Source organism: Falco peregrinus, chromosome 5 (assembly GCF_023634155.1).
Source record: "Falco peregrinus isolate bFalPer1 chromosome 5, bFalPer1.pri, whole genome shotgun sequence".
Classification (NCBI taxonomy): domain Eukaryota; kingdom Metazoa; phylum Chordata; class Aves; order Falconiformes; family Falconidae; genus Falco; species Falco peregrinus.
The window spans coordinates 34,767,665-34,787,026 of NC_073725.1; the positions used below are offsets into that span (position 1 = coordinate 34,767,665).

Here is a 19,362-nt window from a genome sequence, read left to right on the forward strand (position 1 = left end):
GTTTGAGAGAGATGGCTTATTGTCTGTGTGCAGTACTAATACTGCTTTACGTCATACGTGAGTCTCTCAGAATTTCAGAGGGCTGTTTTGGCATTTTGTGTGGTTACTCCTTGGTAGTTGTATGTTTGGATGTTGTTCCTCGTTATCAATTTATGGCTCTTAGTCTGTGGTGGGTAAGGATATTCTTGTTTGTTGTTTTCCTCACAGCTGAGTGCAACAAATAGCCTCTGTTTGCTGTGTAAACTTCGGTAAAGAGTTCAGCTGCATCTGAACAACACTTTTAAGGAATATCAGATTCTCCAAACAAACTGGAAAGGATCAAACCATTTTTTTCCAGCTGAGAGGCTATGTTAACAATAAATAAATCTGAAGGAAAACAATGACCTCCCCATTTAAGTAAGCTAGAAGAGTTTTTAAAAATGTTTTGGAAATCTGGATAGCACTTTTATTTTATAATGTAATTGGATGTGAACAGACTTATGTGAGATTGAGTCAATGTCACCCAGTCAGCCCTGCACTGCAGTGCTTCCAGTAGGAAGCTGTTGAAGATGAGAAATAGGGTTTAAGTGGGTTTCTCTTGTTTGGTTCTTTTTTTTTGTTGGTTTGGGTTTTTTATTATTCTGTGTTTGTTGCTTTGCTTTTTGGGTTTGCTCATTTGTTTTTTTTTTTAGATGCTTCTTAAATGCCCAGTATTTACTTGCTGTGACCTACTGTGTGATATTGATTATAATTAATGTTGAACTAGGGTACATCTGCATTTCATTTTAAAAAGAATGAACTGGAAAGCATTGCTTAGGCTCATTAAATTATTGTGCTTTGTTTTCAAACTGAGAAAAGTTGTTTCTTGTTAGGAGAAGAACCAAATGTTTGCATATTTCCTGAAATGGTTCCATTTACTGGATGTGAGTGCTTTTATCTGAATTCCAGTTCAAACAGCGATGGCAGGAATTAGTCTGAAGATTTTTAATAACAGTAGGAATACATGTAGATGGTACCTTTATTTGATTTGATCTCGCCTGTCAGCTATGAAGACTTGAGCTTCTTGGTTTGCTGTCAGTTAATTGGCTTTTGTCTGGGCAGCACAGGATGAAAAACTCTTGTAGGCAAATTCAAAAGCCTGAGGGGGCTGAGGTTAGTGCCATTTCATACCAGTGGCCTCAGAAGGAGCCAAGACTAAGCTAGAAACGTTGGCTGTATTCCTCATGATGCCATTTTCTCTATAGCTCCCTTCTGAGTGCAAAATTGCTGGGAAAAGTAGAGAAATTCATATGAGCTTTTGTTGCTCTCCTTGTCCTGGAATCTGACTTATCTGAGAATACTTTATGCTTGTTGGTGTTAGAAATAATCAAAATAATTAAGATGGAGACATGAAAGAGTCTTTGAGTATTTATCATCTGAGTTAATTAAAAACTAAAGCCATGATTAATAATTTAGTATTTATTGAATTGCATTGAACTGGAGCTTGTAAGAAGAAAATCTAGCATTTTAATTTCCAAGACAAAAAAGAAAACAGGCATAGTTTTATTGTATGGATGGGTGTTTTTCTGCAAGAGGTGGTTGTTTTCCTGCATTATACACTATGTCCACTGAAACAGGCTTGCTTTCCTGTGTACTCCTGCTTCTTCTGGACTTATAAAAATGGACACACTATTTGAAGATACGATGTGGCATATCCTTAAAGGTTCCTTGTGGTGCTTAGTGGATGAGATTAACATCTGCCTTAACTTTAAACCAACCAGAAGTTGTACAGAACGCGCTGAGCACTTAAACTCTAGATGAGACCTGAACTACTTTGAGCTAGTAGACTGGTCTTGCTACAGGTTTACTCTGGCTTTAATACAAAATAGGATTAAAAACTGCTGAACTTTAATTCTGTTCTAGCATTTTCTTATCTCCTATGATTAGCTGACTTCAAGTTAAGTATTCTGTGTCAAGTTTGCCAAATTGGTCCATGCCTGGCATCTCACAGAGGCCAACATTGTGCCACTGGTCCCTCTTCAGCCCCTTGCTGTGAAAAATGCTTTACTTTCTTGGTTGCTCTTCATCGTAACCTCTTGATTTTAGCATTTTTTTTGCCTTGTTGCTTGCAGCACGACGGGAAGTTTCTGGTGGGAGCACATTACTCAAGAGACAGGTTTCAGAAAGCCCTGATCTCCTCCAGCATCATTCCCCTGTTGCTGCAGGGCAGAACTGGGAGCTGGGACAGGGACCCTTGCTGTGGTTTCAAGAGGTCCAGTGGTGACCAGACCGGCAGCTCTGTTAAAGCTTGGGGTCACCTGAGCAGTGCAGACACACCTCTGAAAGCTTTCATACCAGCTGTCACTCACAGCTTGAAACTCACAAGATAAGTCTGCTTGTTGAGCACCCAGAGGTGAAAAGCAGTGACATGACGTGTGGTCTGGCCTCCCTGCAGCTGCCTGAGGTGGGGAACCAGGACCCTTCGGGGCTGCCTACACACCTCTGGCTGGCAGAGATCTCGCTGCCGTTTAATTGACATCCTGTATCCCTCGGGAGCGGTGGCTGACTCCCGCATCGCCTGGTCCCTGGTGCCTGCAATCCACATCACGTCCCTCTGCAGTACCACACCGCCTGTGCCTTGTCATGTTGGTCTGCTAGCATGGACTGTGTCCCTCTGGGGGTCCTGTCAGCAATGCTGTCCTTAGGATTGTTTTTCAAGATATGGTTATCAGTTTAATTTGCTTAAAATTTGTCATAAGGAGAAATAGGCCATCAGGCCTCTCTTCCTGGGAGGGATTTCTGCTGGGCACAACCTGTCACAGAGCATTAGCTGCACACTGTCATGCTGTGCTGCTAAGAAAAAGAGTAAGTGGAACAAACTGTTTTCAAACTATTTTAATCTCTCCGTTAAAATTTCACCCTGTTATTATGTATGCTATATGAACTAGTAGGAAGACAGGATCTTTTAGGAACCAGGCTGCTCTGGTCAGGGCTTTAAATCCTGAAATCTCAGGTCTCTGACACTTCTGCCTCTGCTGCAGGTAGTTTTGATGTTGCATGAGATTATGACTTTCAATGGGGAGTAAGGAGCAAGTGAACTCTTAGTGTTTGGAAAGCCTTTCCCACAAAGTGGGAAACTACAGAGTAGATGGATTTAATGTGCTGGGATGAACTCATTGACCTTGCTAGAGATAGACTTCTGCTGAGCCCTTGAAGTTGCCTTTAATGATACAATCAGTCTTAATACTTAGTGGTGGTTATGCAAACGTAGGGATAAAAAAATTGAATGTTTATGAGATCTAGATCCACTGTATCTAATGCTTTTGACTAGATTTGGCATGAGATAAAGTCTGCATTCTTGGACGCTCTAGAGGCACTTCTTTTCTTTGTGCTTTCAAAACACACTAAGCGCTGACAGCCAAGCGGTGCTTAGTTTTCCCCTGGAATCTCTTTAGTTGTTTGTGAATTGGTTCTTTGTGTATCTGGGGGAAGAACACTGTTTCGTATTCGTAACAAAGAGATTGTGCATTAGTTCTACAGGGTAGATATGTGGGTTTGAACTTGTCTCCTTTTGAGGAATTTTCCTCTCATATTTAGTACTCAATGCAAATTTAATAACTAATATCTATTTTGTTTGAACAGATGTTCACACCAAAACATTAGCATTAGTAAACAGTTATTGGTGTTTGATAGGAGGAAGACTAGGAGAGAATGGATCTGTAAGGCTTGGGATTGTTTTTTGCCTTTTCAAATCCATGATAAAACTGATGCCACACAGCTTAGGCAGAGCACTTTAGGCTGGCACTTGATCAATCCCTGTCACTATTTACAATTAAGCCACTTCTTCATCATTCATAAATATTATAAATTACTAGTAGCAATTACTTTCTGTTCACTTTTGGACTCTGGAAGGTTGAGAAGAGGCCAAGACCAAAAGGGTCTGTTGCTTCCTGTTAAAACTAAAGAAAATCATTGCCTCCACGAAAAAAACAGTCCAGCAGTGTTGTTTACCAATTCCATGTCTGAAGTTGTTTCACTTATCATTTAATCAGTTCTTAATCTATTTTAGTATGTGTTATACATGATTTGTTTTCTTCAAAAAAACCCAAATACATTTGTTAACACTTTTTTTCATTACTCTAATGAGATTGTTTAATCACAGTCAAACCCACAGTTATTGGCATTAGGGATATTGGTTTTTTTACTTTGTTGACCTTTCTGTGATACTTGCAGAATCAGTGTCACACTAAGTATAAATCTGTCTGCTATCCTTGTTGGTTGGTTGGTTTTGTTTTAAAAGTACCATTAGCTTTCTCTTTTTGCATTGTGTAACTTTGGAATCTCTTGGACCATACCGTTGTTATGGCAACATTGGAGGCCCAGGGACCAATGTCAGCATATTTTAATACTTTGGGATACATGCTTTCTGCTTCTGAAGACTTTAAAATATTCCTTCCAGTAGTTGTTATTTAATAACCTGTTTTTTTTAATAAATAAACCATAATTATCACTGTGAAACAGTGATACATCATTCTACTTCCTTAATATACAGGAGAAATAGATTTTGAACACTTCAGCCTTTTGTGTTGAAAAAAAAACATCAAAAGGTACAAAGTTTTTAAGTCTGAACTCATCGCTTGGTGACTTAGGTAATCCTTCTCACGTAACTACAAGAGCATGAACAGACCATGCGAATTTCTGAAAGCTGCTTCCATGACCAGACTAGCCAGGATAGTTTCAGCCATCAGCCATAGCCTTAACAATTCCTGGAATTCCTGGTTTGTGTTTTGGGTGTGGTTTTTTTTTCTGTGTGGTTTTGTTTTTGTTTTTTTTTTTTGTCTAGTGAAACTTGATTCAAATAGATTTTTGGTTATTTTATTCAATGTAAATTGAGCTATGATTTATTTATTTTTTTTCTGAAGTCTAACCGTGTTAGTAAATTGGGTTCTGGTAAAAAGTGCAATGTGGAAAGAAAGAGCATAACATTGAAGTGTTTTAGGATCTGCTCTGCAGATTCGCTTTGAGTTGATCAGAGCAGACAGCTCCTGGCCCTGAGATCAACACGACTACAGAAATGATTTTGATTGCGAAGAAATGTCACAGCAATACAAATGTTTCCTAGATTAGCTCATCGTAGATGAGGTGGATTTCTTTAAAATGTACTTTTTATTTTAAAAAGGGTGATCTGTGATGTGTTATAGCTTCTATATGTTCTAGTCAAAATCCTGTGGATATTTTCATTATATTACTGACACATTTGGGAAAATGATTTTTTTCACAAAATCATGAGAACTGAGCGAGCTGTTCACGCAGCAGTACCTATCAACATTTTTCACCCCAAACTTGCAAAGTCCAAGACGTGGCACTGTGTGTCTTACAGTAAGTCGTTCCAGAGCAGACCCTGGGAGGGGCTGGCCAGAGGAGGTGGTGGTGGTGGTGCGGGCTGGGGGATGTGGTCCTGGCTGCCCGTGTGGTACCACTGATGGGAGCCATGTGGGAGGCAGCTGCTCCAGAAGTGAGGTCTCTTGCACAAGGTGGCTTTCAGGGTATTTCTGTTGAGATGACTCTGGATCCCTGGTGGAAACACTCAAGGGGGTTCGGGCTTTGTCCTTTGAAAAGAAAAGCCCTTTCTCTGCTAGGTATAAGTGACAAACTAGTATTGAGGCAGAGCCCTCAAAAGCGTGTTTTGTTGATCAACTGTCAGAACGTGTGAGGCTTCTTCCCCTTAACAAATGGCAACAAAACAGATAAAAACCCTTACATGTTTGCGAAACACCTTTGAAAGTCTCAGAGAGCCCTGTTAACACTTAATTGTTCATTGCATTGTCTTCCATATAGTCCCGCAAGTTACAAAAACAAATTCTATCAGTTTGTCAGGAAGGAACGTGAAAATGAAGGTATGTAAGAATTTGAGAGCAGGCTGTTATAAAAAACGAGTGCCAGGAAATGTGGGCTTCATTTGAGGTCTTTGCTACCACAGAGTGTTTTAAGGTAAGTATTCCAATTTGATCATAAAAGAAGTTAAGTTGAAAGTTGTATCAGAAATCACAGGTAGTTGTGGATATTATTTCTTTTTGACTGACAATATGCAAGAGAGAGTACCATCCTTGTCATTTAAAGGTTTTATTTTTAGTCTCGTTTTCACAGTTGTTTTTATAATCTCCAGCACTGTTTCATGCACTATAAATCATTCATACACCACAAACCACTTAAGCTGTGTGTGTTTCTTGCTGAAATATGAATTGGAGTATAAAATTCATTTTGCCATCTTACTGGTATCACTTTTAAGGCTATAATACTCTGTGTTTAGACCCAAATTCTGCTTGCCTTGACTCTCAGGTTGTCTCCTAAGTAATTAACAACGTAAAATTATGCCTTTTTAATGACTGAAAGCCTTTCAGTTTTAGCTTAGTTTAGATTTTATTGTTAAATCTTTTAACATATTCAATTTCTCTCCTTTTTTTGCTTTAATCAAAGGTGTAAAACTCTGAATTGGTATGAAATCTTATAGGGATTTCATAGTTAGTATTGTTGAGTCTTAAGGTTTCCCATGATTGCCAAAAAGCTGAAAGAATGTTGTAACTGAAGTATTTTTGATAAAACCTAAATACAAGCCAAAAAAAAATAATTTGTAGTACTTAAATACTCAGCAAAATGGCTCCTCATAAATTTTGAATTCCCAAGTTGTGACCGGGATATTGAACCTATCATTTGTAGACTCACAACTGTTAAATGCACATCACCAGCAAGAACACCGCTGTTACTTCAGAAATGATGCTGCAGCCTGTTTTCAATATTTTAACTCTTTCCAGATGGGACTTAGATTTGGTTGTTGGTTTTTTTGTTAACTTTTTTTTTATTAATTTTTAATGCATACCTCATCCAGGCTAAATTCTTTCAAAGGCTTCCAAAAAGGGATTTTACTAAACTCTTCTCTATCACTGTCAGCCAGTAAACCATAGTATGGTTTCCTTGAAGGTCACAAAGAGAAAAAAGTAAGGAAGTGTTGTAGTATATTGTAGTCTGGAAAAAGAGTACTTTTGCTCACTCCTGACCATGGCTGGAATTCAGCTAGGGAAACCTTTCAAGGAAGGATCCTGTCCTATGAAACTGAGGCATTGCCACTCTGTTGTCACTCAGGAGCAGAAAGGTTTTGCAGACCTCATATATAGCTGAAATTAAGAAGTATAAGTTATATTTCAGTGTTTGTTAATACAGTTTTACAGAAATTTCAGTTACTGTCCATGGAGAATTGTTCTTGCATAATAAATGAATTTAGAAACTGTCATTCAACTACCAAAAAAAATTGTTTAATTTGAATCTTTAAAAATGGGCCACTGCAAATGAATTTAATTAGGGCATGCTGTCCCGGAAAAGCTCTGCTTGACTTTGAAGATCTGAAACAAAAGTTGTTATTAGGCAACAGCCATCTATAGGAGAGAAGATGTAGCAGGTTTTTTGGTTGTGTGGTGGTTGTTTTTTGTTGTTTTTTTTTGTTTTTTTGTGGGGTTTTTTTTCAGTTTAAATTGCTGTGGTTTACTTTTTTTTGTTCATTTTGTTTTGCTTAGCGTATGTTGACATATCAGTTCAAAACATAGCACAATTTAGCATGAGTAAAATTTTTTAAAGTAATGGAAAACTGGGCAATTATTGAATGTTGTACTAGCAGCACTGAACTAATAAGTATTATTAACATTACATGTTATTTTTTTTAATATTTTGTCCCCCTTCCCTTCCTGCACGTTTTAATTTCTAATAACATGTAATTGAAAGAAAATTATTAGATAATACAAAAGCTCTACTGAATTGTATTTAATCAGTACTGTGTTGTCTTTAGTGCCTTACATGTTAGTGTAGGCATAAACTTTTCAATACATCTGTACTATTTAACAATAAACGCAGCTTTTTATTAATTCTTGTTTCAGAATATAAACGGATCACACTGTGGCTTCCATTGGGTGTACCTGAAGTTTATTAAAATCTACTACTCTTCTTGTTGTAGCCATGAAATGTTTTTCACAAGAGACGAATAATGTTACCTGGCATGTCTAATTGAAGCAAAGTGTTTTTAGACCTTGATTTAATCTAGATCTAGATATAATCTAATAAATCTTGTTTGTCTTGGTTTGCTCTCTAAACCTAATTGGTTTTGAAAAATGCACATTCCTCTATACAAATAACTAGATAGACCGCCGACCAATTGCCCAGGCAAATAAATACAAGACTTCAAGCCATACTATAAAGGTGATAGTAATGAAAGCATCTTATTAGTTTATGGTTTAGGACATTTCTTGATCAAACGTTTACTCAGCCCTTGGTGCTAATTCATCAAAGAGTGAGACTAAACTGTGTTTTTTATTTTCATTACTTCTAAAAGAGAAGCGGAATACTGTTGTGGAACATTTCTACCAGAATACCAATAATAGTGTAAATTTTATTCAATTCTCATTAATTCTCAAAATATGTGATATAAAGTATGAGGAACAAAGTACCTGAGCCTATTTTATTTCCCAGCTAGGAAACTGTTGCTTCCTAATCTGTGTTTCTAGTTTAAGCACATGTATTGAGCTGAAATAATTAGCTGAGTGTGCTTTAGGCTTGAGAGTTGTGTCTGTCTGCAGTATGGCAGGTATATCCTTTGCACCACATGTGTAGTCACTAATGTCCCACATGGACAGGACTGATTGCCATGTGGTGCTCTGATAAATTTGTGTACAAAGTAAGTATAAAGTAATGCTGAATAGTATTGAAATTTATGCAAATGCACAGGACATCTGTGCATGTGAGCCTTGGAGCTGGTTAGTGAGTGCACAGTGGACATGTCAAGAGTTAAGCTGCCCATTTCTTCCATTCAAGTGTTCCAAGTCTTTCTAGGAAAAAAAGCAAGAAAGAAAAAGAAAACTTTTCAGCTATGTCTTTGTTCTAATAGAAGAGAGCTTATATTTAGGATTTTAAGACTTCATTTCACCTGTTGATGAAGATCAATACTATTCTGTGTTTCTGCATTCTGTCTTGTATGGTGTAGCGGCCCTGCAATCACCTGATGAAATTGTAAGATTAATGATTGACTTTTAGGAGAAACTGAGATTGTCATGTCTACCTCTTAGTTGCATGTCAGCCATGTCTGATTCCAAAATCAATGTGAATTGATAAATAACTGATTTTTATTTTGTGTTTTGTAGGTTGTGTGTGATGACTTTTTTTAACAGACCTCTCATGTTCTTGTATCTTCTCTGAAATCTTAAGTGGAGATGATTTAGTAGTTAAATAACCTTGTTCTAAATCATCTGAGACTGAAGACATGGCTTGTCTTTGTGTGGTTGTATGCTCAGAAGAAATGATTGGAAGGTAAGAGATCTATGATGGAAAAAAATCGGATGAGTGAAGGGAGGACGGAAACAGAAATGGACTGTCTAGTTGCAGCCTTGTCTCCCTGAATGCTTATCAGGAAAACCAGAATGTCAATTTTGGTCTGAAAGTGCAGCGGAGCAGGACCCATGCTTTAAATCCATGGAGTGATCCCACTTCCAGCATCTGCAGAGGAGGTGGGAGGCAGCCTGGCAGTGGGGCACTGAGGGAGAAATGACACCGTGACAGGAGTTGAAAGGTGTGGGAGATGGAGTAATTACCTTTGGGGTTGTGGAGGATGCGTGTGCTATTTTTCCTTTGAGTTTCTGGCAGCCTAGCACAGCAAAGAGATGCAGGGATGTGTCGCAGGTTGCACAGCAAGTCATATAGCTTTGTTTGCATCTGAGCTTATCTATTTGTTCTATATGTCTTACCACTTCTCTGGCTAGCAGGTCTATAATAGATCACCAGTATGAAGTCATGCTTTTTTCCCCCCTTAGTCTGATCACTGAGGTGTTTTCTAAAACCAGTTTTTAGTGGGGAAAAGATGGGTTAGTTAGTAAGTGCTAAAATAGGTGTCCCCAAGTCAAGGTTTCACGCTCTACATTTCACATCCCAAACTCGGAAAGGAAAGTCTTTCTGTGATGGAGTAAATCTCTGGTTCCTTAAGGAGAGAGACAGTGTCCTGCCTCTTTCTACGGGTTGAAGTGGAAGGAAGGATGGAGATGCCAAGTGGGGCAGAGTGATAAACCTGGAGTGCAGGGCTTGCTGCTTCTCCTGCCAGCACAGGGCATGGTGAAGGGCTCTCATTCTCTGAGGAGATGCTCCTCCTGTAGTAAAAGCTATATGAGCTGAAGAGAAGCCAAATCATTAGTGTTTCCCTCTTTGCAGTCTCTTGACTAGGTAAGGCAGCAAACCTTTGGTGGTTGTGTTGCTGGAGGTGGAAAAAACCCCGTAACTTTTCTATGCCTTGATGATCTGCTTGTTCCTAAGTATAGTTTTCTGCCTTTATGGGCTGTGCTTGGAGCAGGAATATAAAACCGAGCTAGTGTTACTCTCCTTCAGCACCCTGTCAAACAGGCTTCCTGAGATCGTGCATCATGTACCGGACAGCTTTCCTCAAAAATTATGCTTCTTTTAAATGCTAGTAAGAAGTTACTTTATGAACTGTGAGCTTCTGAAATGAATCACAAAAGATCAGAGTAATCCTCAAAGGGCTCTTTTAAGGGAGACACTCCAGATGTCCATGTGGGTAGATTATTTAACCTTTAGTTCTATAAAATGCTTATGGTCAGTTAAAACCATCTAATTCCTGCTTACCGCCTGTTTTTCTCCATATAAAGGTAATAGTATGTCTTGACTTCTATTATGTTGCAGTCTGGCCTATTTCTTATAATTTAGTTGAAATTCAGTAGAAAAAGAGAGGGCTTAACTTGGGTAGAAGCAAAACTTTATTGCTTGTATTAATAAGGTAGCAATATTTCACTGAACAGGTCTAATTCTGTGAGATTGACATCTGATTGTGACATAAGATTAAACATGTGAAGCTTTTACACAAAGGTTGATACTATGGATATTTGTAATAGAAAGGCTGCAGGAAGTTTGAAATGCAGATGCCTGTAGTATACCTTTCAAAGACCTCTCCGCAGTGCTATCGTAGGTACAGGGGCAGCTCGTACAGATCAGCTCAGGCTGCCCTGGGTTTGAATTTTGGTCGGTGTGTACCTGTTGCAGCCTGAAGGCCAGCGCAAGGTGTGGGAGCTGCACAGGACCCTGCCTGACCTGTGCAGCCCATGGTGCTCCCAGGGGCCACAGCTACGGAGCTGCTGGTGCTGGGAGGCAGCTGCTAGGGTTTGTGTCGCTGAGCTGCAGGCACAGCTCCTCTGGAAACTGTTAGGCATGGCACTCTGTACCTGACAGAAGATTTTTTTTTTTTTCATGCTGAAGCTGTTTTTTGGTTTAGGTTGTTTTTGCTCCCCCTAGAATAACACCATTTACTTGGTTCCTGTTTCAAAGGGCTGAGTAGGCGTGTGTTAGTTATACAGCGTTTTTCTTTGTTACAAACAAGTTTTATCCAGCCTGGGAAAAAATGCAAGTTTTAAAATTTCCTGTTGTACTGAATTTGTTCTTAAATATTAGTATCTACCTATTCTTTAAATAGCACATTTTGTGTCATTCACGTTCCTCATGACTTTAAAATTACTGCGAGCCCATTCCAGTAGTTTGCAACTAATGTGTCGCTCAGTGGCATTTGCTTTTATTGAGGCTTCACACGTGAGGTAGCTCTTGGAGAAATCTTAGATACCAAGTCTTGGATTTCCTTCGCATGGAATTCTAACTGTGACCTAAGTCAGTGTTGCATAAGATTTGTTCTGTGATAGATTCATTTCTTAATTGTTATAGCTCTCTAAAACAGGCCCACCCCGCTGCCGCAGTCTGTCTGAATTCTTCGTGGCAGACAGGAATTCTGAACTTTTGAAAATCCCAATATAATATCCTTTTTCAGAGGGATGGAGTGTCACTTTGAAACTTGTGTATAGTTTCTTTCCCAGGCTATCAAGCACAAGACTGATGTGAAAACTTTAATGGTAGTCAAGTAGCTTGATTTAGAACATTAAACTTCTAAATTGTATCATGCATAAAAGCAGAAGATTCATAATTATTTCTCCCATTGGACAGAGATGTATTGGGTAATGTGGCATGGATACTAAAAGTATTAAGATTTTTTTGATGGCATTGTGATAAAAATATTTCTCCAAACTGAGACTTTAGAAATTCTATACTTTAGAGTTGATTTGTATTCTCAAACTTTTTTTTTTTTCCCCAAGAGATTGAAAATAATAAGAACAATTTGATTGTAAGGTTCGTATATAGAATCAATCAGTCCTTTATGTTAAATACCTTGTGGCTTCATTCATCAATGTACTGCACAAATATCTTACACAAAGCTTGTTTATGTTTTCCATTCATAGGATGTGTCCATCTCTGTTCAAGTTGCTATAGAGCAAATTATCCTTTGAAGTTCATATTTTTGCTGTCCAGAGTTTTGGCTATGGCATCTTTTGTTAGTGCTTTTATGTTTCATCCAAGTGCTGCTGTGAAGAGCTGTTTGCATTGATCTAGATAATGATTGCAGTAGTACTTTGCAATGGTATGCATGTCCTGAAGTTAATCTGTGTTGTGCCTATAAATCCGATGAACAAAATTTTTTTTCATGTGTTCCTGTGTTTCAGAATAACAAGTATAGTTTAACATTTTGATGTGTACCTGTTCTGTGTCTGGATTGAGTTAGTACTATGAGACTCTATAGGTTAAATACCGAATTGGAATGGTTAATTTTTCCAGAGCTCAAGGCAGAAATTTTTAACCAATTCTGTGATGCTGACCAATAGCTGATTACTCTGCCCAGACCCCTGGATTACATCTTAGCACAGCCTGTCTCATTTTCCTGGCACCTGCATCCGTAGTATCACCAAATACTAGTAATTATGTATATAAACATGACAAGTTGAAATTAAACTTTGCAAAAGAAGCATTAAACGGTGTTCAGAACAAGACAGCAAGACTGCTGGCTTGTTTTTTTGGTTCATTTAGAGTAATGCTATCATTTTAAGTGTTGATTAAAGTTATTGGCTGTAGAATATTACACTCAGGGTACATTCAGCAGTTTTGTTCACTGTAACGATGAGTGACTTAATGATTGTGCACTGTTCAGTACATGTATTTGGCAGATGTTTAGCAAGTTATCCAGTGCCAGCTGACAAATACAGAATTTTCAAACTGGCAAAGCTGCTTACCTTAATGAGAAGTATCATGCGCTTATTAGCCAAAAACATTTTTGTAATTAAATTCTTTCTTAAATATTTTCTGAAGTGTAGTAAAAGAAAAAATGTCTTGATATGTTACAGAGTATATTTTTAATGTATCTGTGTGATAGAATGTGTATAGAACAACTCTAATTTTTAAGCCTTGAGATAAAGGTGTTTTGTCCTGCTAGCTATTATAGAGTGACTAAAACCAAAATACACAAGTAGAAACTGTTTTATGATCCTAATGATTTTATACAATCATCCTTAGGACAAGCAGGTGCATGTATGTACATGTTTGTGTGCGCCTGTGTATTTCCTAGCTAACTACAAACAGTATTAAACAGTTTATTCACAAATTTTAATTCCTTATTCTAGATGTGGACTTAACTTTATAAAACTCAAGTGGAGAAGGAAAGCAAGTCTGTGTATGCCATCACATTAATACTAATTTATGAGTTCTTATATAGAATAGAGGGGTTTTTTTTAGTCCAATTCAAATGTTTGGTTGTATGATAAATACACATCAGGGATGAACTGTTTTGCAGCGTGTAATATGGGAATAACTGCATAAAGATAGCTTCTACTGGGAGTGTTTGTTCAACACTTTCCTGATACTCTTTTAATACAGCTCAGCCTTTCCAGCCTGAAAACTATTTGTTGTCCCTGCAGTTGTGTCCATGCCCATTACCTGTGACCTTGGGCATTGTAGCAGGAAACCACTTGACCCCCAGCTGGAGGCTCAGGATGATGCTGCAGTGAGAGGCTCCACCTAGGAGTGCTGAACAAGGGCTGGGGCACCAGTGGCTGCCAAAATCCACATCGTCACCTCTCAGCTCTTCCCAGCTGTGAGTGTCCTGCCAGCCTTGCGAAAATGTACAGAAGTAGCGCCAGGGTCTGAGCAGCTGTGGGCTTCATCTGGTTTCACTGTCCCTAGCCCCAGCTATCTCTTCCTGGATGTGGTCCCTGCTCTGCTTCCTGGTGGCTTGTCACTCCGGGGGTGTTTCCTGACCCTCCAAGTGAGGAGCCAGAGATCTACACAGATAAACACATTTCTGAATGGAAAATATTACAGTAATCTGTGTTGCATTGTGTTCCCTTCCCTGGAAGAGTGTCAGATAACACAGTTATGTGCATGATATATTAAGCCCTAAATAATATGAAGGAACTGAGTTATATAGCTAGCTTTGCTTTTTATTCCGTCCTTGATCGAGGTAGCGGGAGGATGGTGAAATTGAGTTAAATCCAATGTATATATAGAACCCTGTGCCACTGGTGCAGTAACTCAAAATATTTTGTTACTCAGTTGTCATTAGTTGCCTGTTGGATGGTAAGAAGGTTGACATGGAATCTCATGTTTAGCAATCAATAAACTTGTCGGTGCTCCCACTGAATAGGTTAAAATAATGTAGCATTTTGTGTAAATGGACTATGTGCATTTTTAATGGTAGGCAATCTGTAAAAGAGCAAAAAAGTAAAGCATTTGGAATTTTTTAATGGAAATTATGGTATTGTGTAATATTTTCTATTTTAAAAAAATAGTTTTAAATGCATATGAAGAATTTGTCTTCGCTAATGATTCTGCTTAGCAGAGAAGTAATACAGGGATACAGTCATGCTCTAGGGTATTAGAAAATTACCTCGAGTTTTCTGAGTAGCTCAAGGCTTTTTGACAAGATAGGTCTAGGGCTGTTGCAGATCCTGTGACAAATTCATGTCACATTTTGTGTTACGTTTTTGTATTACGATTTGTAAGATAGAATTTACTGTTTCCCCCTTTTAGATGATCTGTGTGAATAGGAGGTGCCTATCATTTAAGAGATTAATGAATGTGAGTAAAATTTATTTTCTGTTACCTCTCAACTATTTGTGATAACATGAAGTGTGTCATGTTATGGGGTTATAGATTACTAGGATGACAAAGCCAAATAGACATTATAATCATTCATGTGAAGTAAAAGACCAAGTAGGTAAAATCCAAGCAGTCTGTCCTACCATTGAAACTGATGATTTCATATGAGGTTCAATTTCACCAAAAAAACCCTTGAAGTCATCTTATAGGCATATCAAAGTGGAAGCTGGCTAGTAAGTTTTGTTGTGGTCTTTGACTATAACTAATCTCAAATAATAGTGAGGTTTCTTCCACATTGATTTTGGGAGCTATTCACATCACCTACATCTCATAGTTATTTTAGCTACTATGTTTGAAGACAAGAACCTGATTTTTATTGGCAATACTCTTGGCTTGCACCCTAGAGGAGATTTACTGATGTTATATATCTTAGCTAGACAGTGTGAATACCCTCCATGAGCCAAACTGTGTGTCTATGGTTGTTCAGTCAGCTTCAGTGCACCCAGCAGGACTGCATGGATACAGTAGAGATCAGAATTTGTTTAGTATGCTTTGTTAACATATATTCTTTCATTGAGAATAATAGTCTTATGTATTATTCACTCTTTTCATGAAATCACAAGGATGTGTGTAATGGAAATGAACATTATGGGTTGGGTTGGTTTTGGTTTTTTTTCATGCGTGGTGAATTGTCCTTTGTATACCCAACAAAAAACCCTCTCACTGGGAGAATTGGTTTGGGTGAGAATGTTAATTCTGTAGCCAGAGTAAGACTGTATGCTCATACTGATCAGTTAAATCTTGAAAGGAATTCCAGTAAAGTAACCTAGACTGGATATGTGAGCAATACGAGGTATCCACCATAACAGATGCAAATTGCTATGGGCTAAATTTTTAGAGTAAAATGGGACAATAAGCATTTCTAAACCTTCCCTAGGGAGAGAAAAAGCAGACCTCTGGCCTAAATTTACATTCTGACAAGGAGAAAATACATTTTAATTCCTCGCGTTTTAACCTAATGTTACTTTTTCAACACTTGGTTGGAACCTCTGTTCCTGAATTAGCAGTTTGTTAAGAAACTGTAAAAATCGCAGATGCACTAGATGTGGTAGCATTCTCTCACACAAATTTCCAAGTACTAATATGAGTCTTTCAGGCTTCTTTCTTACTAATACTTGCACTATATGGTTTTAGATGTAAACATCTGGTTTTATATGCTTTTCTTGTGCCTTAGTGTCCCATATGTCCATTCCTATATATAGTATTTCTTGTAGAAGATCCTAATCTAAGAATGCTAAACAATGACTTGTGTAAATAAGAATATTGTGAAAAGGGTAGACAGGTGTTAAAACTACACGTACAGAAGTCTAATTTGAAGGCATGTTGTGTGAGATATTTGTGCAGTGGTTTCCCTGCTTTTGTGAGAGGTAATCGCCATGACAATTTGTTGTTAGGCCACTTACAATGCTTATATGAAGTCATTGTTGGAAGACTTAAAAAAACCTGTGAAAGCAAGTAAGGTTACGTTGAAGGAGAGAATCTGAGAGAATGGTTCCAGTGTAACAAGATATGTTTGCTATCAGATTTATCTCTGTGCACAATGGTTGTGGAGTGAAAGCCTTCATGGGTTTTGGGGGTCCTTGCCAACAATTCAATACAAGAGAACTGCACTGTGGTGCAAGTAGGTTGATAACAGTGTCTTTGTTGTAACTAACAGTAAAACAAGACCATATTTGACTGAAATGCGTGATAGAAGTTGAAAGCTTCTTGGTACTCGGGTCTTAAATCATAAGCGGTTTTGAAGAAATTGAATTTGTGGTCCCTGTTTAAAGCCCATTAACTTCTTTTTATGGCTAATTGTGCATTTTGTTCAAGGTGGTATTTTGAGACAGCCAAAACTATTTTTAATTCCATGTTTGCTTTGTAGATTTATCTAAAGTATAAATGACATAATCTTTCAGCTTGGTACACTAGTTGTAGATGCCAGGAAACAGAAGAGCTAGAGGAACATCCATTCTTGCTTTCAAATTTGCCAGGCAGACCAACGGCTCAGACATTTAGTGATAAGCCTAGTATTTATCTTTGTCCAGAGGACTGGAATCTATAGTTCTCATTGCATACACTAGGGGGGAAAAAATATTTTCTGTTAATAGTTACTTGCCTTCATTGAAGCATGCTGCAGCACAAGATATTACACTTTAAGAGGTTAGCTAATTGCAACTGGGACAGTCATTCTGCCTTTTCCTCTAGTGAATATTCAGTATTGCCTTACAGAACTGGCCAAATCTCCTTGAGCATGCTCTTACGCATATTGCTCTGGACCTTGATCTCTGTTGTTCCAGGGGAATAAAACTCTTATGGTAGCTCGTAAAATACAATTTGGCCTTTTGTAGAGTAGATTCTGAATGTTAGTGCCAAGATCTTAATGGATTAGAAACTTCCAGGGAGGAATTAATGTCTTGTGACAGGAATTTCTTTTGCAGAAGATGGCCCCACTTCAGGAGATGTTTAGTAGCTGCTTCGGCACATCTAGAGATTCTGTGTTGGCCTTGGTTTTACTGGGCATCATCTGTGTAGCATGCGGTAAAAAGCTACATAGATTTCTGTGAGCTGGCTTTCAGAGAAGGAAACAGGTGAGAGTAAAAGAACATGTTGCTCTTAGGATGCCCTAAATTGTCTTTGTCTTCAAGACTCAGTGACAGTGTTGGGTTTGAAGATGAATTAGAAATATTTGGCATGTTTTACATGGTACCTGTGTAAATGCCATGAAGCAGTATCGAATATAAAACACTTGACAGTAACTAAGGTATATGATGACCTGGCCAGGCACAGGAACTACTTCAAGCTTTGTTTACTTGAAGTAGCTAAATGTTTTTGTTATTTCCAGGGGTATTGTACATACCAAATTTGTCACCACAAGCTTTGTATTTTGTTTTTTTGGACTCTCAATTAAATTTCTTTACCAAGAGGGCGGTCAAACACTGCAACAGGCTTCCTAGAGAGGTGGGCAATACCCCAAGCCTGTCTTTGTGTTTGAGGCATTTGGACAATGCCCTTAACATACGGACAATTTGTCAGCTTTGAATTGGTCAGGCAGTTGAATTAAATGATCATCATAGGTCCCTTCCAACTAAAATAGTCTGTTCTGTTCTATTCAAACATGATGTGTGAGCTGGTTCTGCATTGAAAGTGTAAATAATACCTTTATAATGATGTATCTGCCATACTCCAGAGGGTCTGGGTACACGCATTCCTTCTCAAGTTTAGCTGCACGCTGCCTGCCTGCCAGCACTGTGAGAAGATGGCCCCTCGGGATGGTGTAAATTTCCCTAGAAAGAAGGCAAACAAGACTTCGGATTTCAAACAAAATTGGGAGCAAAAATGTTCAAACAGAATAAGAATAAGCCCCTGATAGCCTGAGACACCCTCTTGGAGATACTTTGGTCAGTCTTATGTAGAGTTTGTGGGATCCTTATTTCCAGATCAGGGCTAAACATCTGACCTATATAAATAAGCAAAGCAAAAGTAAAAATTACATGTAAGTGATACATACAGTTTTTTGTGTAAGTATATAAGTTTACATGACAGTTTTTCCCCGAGTCTCTATTAGCTCTGTAATAAAGTTTTTGTCTGGAATTCCTGATGTTTGGCACGTTAAATGGAGAGGTAGCTTGAAAATCTGGGTCCTGCTGCTTTTGCAAAGAAGTGCACGTGATCAGTATTTTCAGCCTGTCCAGAACAAGCCCATGTATGTGCTAGATTCCTCCTTAGCGAAATAGAAATCGCTGTTTATCTCTAGGAATGGTGCAGAGGTGAATGTGTAGGGCATAAGGCTTGTCAGACTCTGGGGTAAGCATATATCATGTGTGCTAATCATGCTGCAGAAGGGCTTTTCCTATGAAGCACTCATAACACATAATCTATTTCTACTGAACTGTTGTGTTTTGTTTTGTTTTTTTCTCTTTTCCTCTGTAGTAGTGAATTGTGGTGACATGAGGTAGGATTTTGCTCTTATTTACACCCTGTCTAGGTTCATTCAGTTCCAGGAATCACAAGAGGCCATTTTAGACATTAAAAAAGAAATGTCCTTGGAATGTCTTTCTATGTCATTTTGCTTTTGCCAGTGAAAACATGCACCACTGTATCACAGTTATTGTTTGGCCTGAGCATTTGCACAGATTATAGAGTGCTGTCACAATTTCTAGTAACTTCAACAGTGTTTGCTTCAATATAACAGTAGAACTAAATGACCCTTGATCAACAATTTTTCGTAATTGTTTTATTTTGCATATCCCACACCAACCAGCTTCCAGATGTACATGAAACTTGTAGTCTGATGCTGAGCCACACATTCAGAAAGTTTCATATTTGACTTTGATATAATAGCATATAACAGTA

The 19,362-nt window shown here is 38.2% G+C and overlaps 1 protein-coding gene and 1 long non-coding RNA gene across 2 annotated transcripts in view; one reads left to right on the forward strand and one right to left on the reverse strand.

The window, feature by feature from the left end:
- Positions 1-19,362, forward strand: part of THSD7A (thrombospondin type 1 domain containing 7A) — a 287,968-nt gene that overhangs the window by 14,007 nt on the left and 254,599 nt on the right. The gene's annotated exons all lie outside the window — the stretch shown is intronic.
- The window catches only part of LOC114010237 (uncharacterized), a 31,503-nt gene continuing 30,203 nt past the window's right edge, over positions 18,063-19,362 (reverse strand). Inside the window, exon 3 of the long non-coding RNA XR_003551608.2 lies at positions 18,063-18,293. This is a non-coding gene — a long non-coding RNA (uncharacterized LOC114010237). The remainder of the gene's footprint in view (positions 18,294-19,362) is intronic.